Here is a 3,596-nt window from a genome sequence, read left to right as displayed (position 1 = left end):
AATACGAGGTTTCCCACCACACAATCGAATACGAGGTTTCTCACCACACAATCTTATACGAGGTTTCCCACAACACAATCTAATACGAGGTTTCCCACAACACAATCTAATACGAGGTATCCCACCACACAATCTAATACGAGGTATCCCACCACACAATCTAATACGAGGTATCCCACCACACAATCTAATACGAGGTATCTCACCACACAATCTAATACAAGGTTTTTGGGTGGTTTTCCAGGCGTTGCCGGAGGAGAGCGGAGCGGGCTCCCTGGCGGAGCTGCAGCTGCTGGTCCTAAGTCTGACCAGGAAGGTGGGCGAGGGTGATGAACGTTACAGCCTGCTGCAGGAGCAGACTGAGAGCCTCAAGGAGCTCCTAGTCACAGAAAAGGCCGCCTTCGAGGACAAGGAGAACATGTACAAGCAAAACGTAGGTTATGGTGAAAAATCACAGAATTCGCAGATGTGATTTTTTTAACGTGATTTATCAGCAAATCTGTTTATGACTTTAGATTATAAGAGATGTACTATTTTTTTTATCATCACATTATTTATCGTCACGTTTATTAATGACAGATAAACATTAAAACAAAAACAAAACATCCAGTTACAACTCAACTCCTCCCCCGTCCCTGTAAAATTAGCTTTTTCATGTTTTCTGTGTCATGGCCAATCACATCACTGTTCACCTCATCAGCTGAAGAAATCACAAACGCTCTATTTCCCTGTCAGACCAGCCGTGACCAGCCGTGTATTCAAGCTTCCCTGTCAGACCAGCCGTGACCAGCCGTGTATTCAAGCTTCCCTGTCAGACCAGCCGAGACCGGCCGTGTATTCAAGCTTCCCTGTCAGACCAGCCGTGACCAGCCGTGTATTCAAGCTTCCCTGTCAGACCAGCCGTGTATTCAAGCTTCCCTGTCAGACCAGTCGTGACCAGCCGTGCATTCAAGCTTCGCTGTCAGACCAGCTGTGTATTCAAGCTTCCCTGTCAGACTAGCCGTGACCAGCCGTGTATTCAAGCTTCCCTGTCAGACCAGCCGTGACCAGCCGTGTATTCAAGCTTCCCTGTCAGACCAGCCGTGACCAGCCGTGTATTCAAGCTTCCGTCAGACCAGCTGTGACCAGCCGTGTATTCAAGCTTCCCTGTCAGACCAGCCGTGACCAGCCCTGTATTCAAGCTTCCGTCAGACCAGCTGTGACCAGCCGTGTATTCAAGCTTCCCTGTCAGACCAGCCGTGTATTCAAGCTTCCCTGTCAGACCAGTCGTGACCAGCCGTGCATTCAAGCTTCCGTCAGACCAGCTGTGACCAGCCGTGTATTCAAGCTTCCCTGTCAGACTAGCCGTGACCAGCCGAGTATTCAAGCTTCCCTGTCAGACCAGCCGTGACCAGCCGTGTATTCAAGCTTCCCTGTCAGACCAGCCGTGACCAGCCGTGTATTCAAGCTTCCGTCAGACCAGCTGTGACCAGCCGTGTATTCAAGCTTCCCTGTCAGACCAGCCGTGTATTCAAGCTTCCCTGTCAGACCAGCTGTGACCAGCCGTGTATTCAAGCTTCCCTGTCAGACTAGCCGTGACCAGCCGTGTATTCAAGCTTCCCTGTCAGACCAGCTGTGACCAGCCGTGTATTCAAGCTTCCCTGTCAGACTAGCCGTGACCAGCCGTGTATTCAAGCTTCCGTCAGACCAGCTGTGACCAGCCATGTATTCAAGCTTCACAAATGTCTTCTGAATGAACTATCGTTTCAGATCCAGACGTTTAAAGACATCATTCTGCAGAAAGACAACAAGCTAATGGAGGTCAACCAGATGCATGAGCAGGAGCTCTTCAAGTTGGCCGCCAAGTCTGACGCCAGCGCTGATCTGGAACAGGTGAACTAGACTAGAGGATTTACCACGGTTACTTTTGTTTTACCATTAAAATGACCAGTAAAATCTACTATGAACCCACTTTAAATTGTCCTTATTGCATGAAGTTACTCTACTCATTGTGAACTCTGTAGCCCGGCTGCATGCTAGCTGTAGATAGAATAATCTATAGTGTATCTTAAGTCATTGGAAGGAACATTCTGTTTCAAAACAGTTATACATCCAGTGAATTGTACCAAAAGTGAAAAATGTCCATTTACAACATGCAATGTCCTAGTGTGACCACAAGATCAAGTTGTGATATACAGTATCACTGCTGTGCACCGTGGGTAGTGTAGTTGCTGACATGGCTGTCTGTCCTCCCCAGCTCCTGAAGGCTCTGAAACAGAAACTACATGAGAAGGAGGAGGTGCTGCAGGGTAAAAACCAGGTGATTGATGTCCTCCAGGGGAGGTGGACTCCAGAGACCAGCAGATCAAGGTGAGGGGTTATTTAAATAGGTCAAACTTTATTTAAGGTGAACTATCCCTTTAAGGGGTCCTCTTTGTGTCTCAGGTAGAGCATGGCGCTTGCACCGCCTGGATCAGGGGGTTTGTTTCCCGCCACCCATATGAAGAATGTATGCACACATGACTGTACGTCACTTTGGATAAAAACTTCTGCTAAATGGCATATATTATGATCTATTATAAGGAACCACATGGGTGTTAACAGCTATAGCCCATATTGTTTTGGCCCACCCTTCCAATGGGTATGTTCCAATTCTCTTTCTTTCTCCCAAAGTGTGTGTCCACTTCCCAACCTTCCTGCATACATTTAACAATGACGAGAACTCTCTCCAGACTACTCTTACATCAATCCAATGCTATTAGATCCCTGACAGGGAGTGTGCAAGTGCACACTACTAGGAAGAGGGTGGAGAGTCAAGGATACAGTCTTGGTGATGACTACTACTATAATGAATAATAATTTGGTGGGTGCTTATATTTGTCCTATTTCATACACATACAAGTGTGTATTAATACGCCTGTGTGAATTCTAAATGTGTTTTTTGCGTATCCCATCTCTCCGGACACCCTCGGAGAGTGGCGTGACGGCCAGGGTCTGCCACTATCAACGGTGACCCTGGAGTAATTAACTTCAGATGAGGAGACCAATCCCCTTATGATGTAATCTCTCTCGCGACAACCCTAGCTTAGAACAGTGATCACCAATTGTCCCTCCTTCCCTCATCCATCCCTCTCTCTCCCCTCCTCCTGCTCTACCCTCATCCCTCCTTTTCTCTCCCAGGACCTTGTGGAGCCGGGCGCGGCGGCTGCAGGTGGAGCGCGAGAGCCTCGGGTCCAAGATGGAGGCTGAGAAGCACGTGATGCGGGCTCAGCTGCGTGACCTCTTGGAGAAGCATCAGGGCGAGCTGCGCCGTGCTGCCGAGTGCCACGAGGCCCAGCTGGCCGAGCGAGATCAGGCACTTCGCGGGCAGCTACAGGAGGAGCTGGGAAGGACCCCTGTCGCCGAGCTTCAGACCCAAACGCTAGCAGGGAGCGGCGGGGATTCTCCAGCCACGGCCCAGAGGATGAACGAGCTGGAAGGTAGGTAGTCGGTACAGGTGTGGACAGATACACACACATTCTACAGACCATAGGATGTCTTCCCACCTTCTTTCTCTCTCTGTCTCTCCCCTTCTTTCTATCTCTGTCTCTCCCCACCTTCTTTCTCTCTCTGACTCC

General features: G+C 49.3%; 1 long non-coding RNA gene across 1 annotated transcript; it reads left to right on the top strand.

Moving 5' to 3' along the window:
- The first annotated feature begins 249 nt into the window (after window positions 1-249).
- Window positions 250-2,319, top strand: LOC135531121 (uncharacterized). Its single transcript, XR_010453957.1, has 3 exons — window positions 250-433; window positions 1,750-1,872; window positions 2,237-2,319. It is a non-coding gene; the product is annotated as an uncharacterized LOC135531121 (long non-coding RNA).
- The last annotated feature ends 1,277 nt before the right edge of the window (window positions 2,320-3,596 follow it).

The sequence above is a fragment of the Oncorhynchus masou genome, unplaced genomic scaffold (assembly GCF_036934945.1).
Source record: "Oncorhynchus masou masou isolate Uvic2021 unplaced genomic scaffold, UVic_Omas_1.1 unplaced_scaffold_15204, whole genome shotgun sequence".
NCBI classification, from domain to species: domain Eukaryota; kingdom Metazoa; phylum Chordata; class Actinopteri; order Salmoniformes; family Salmonidae; genus Oncorhynchus; species Oncorhynchus masou.
Note: the sequence above shows the minus strand (reverse complement) of the source record. Positions and strands in the feature narration are given on the sequence as shown.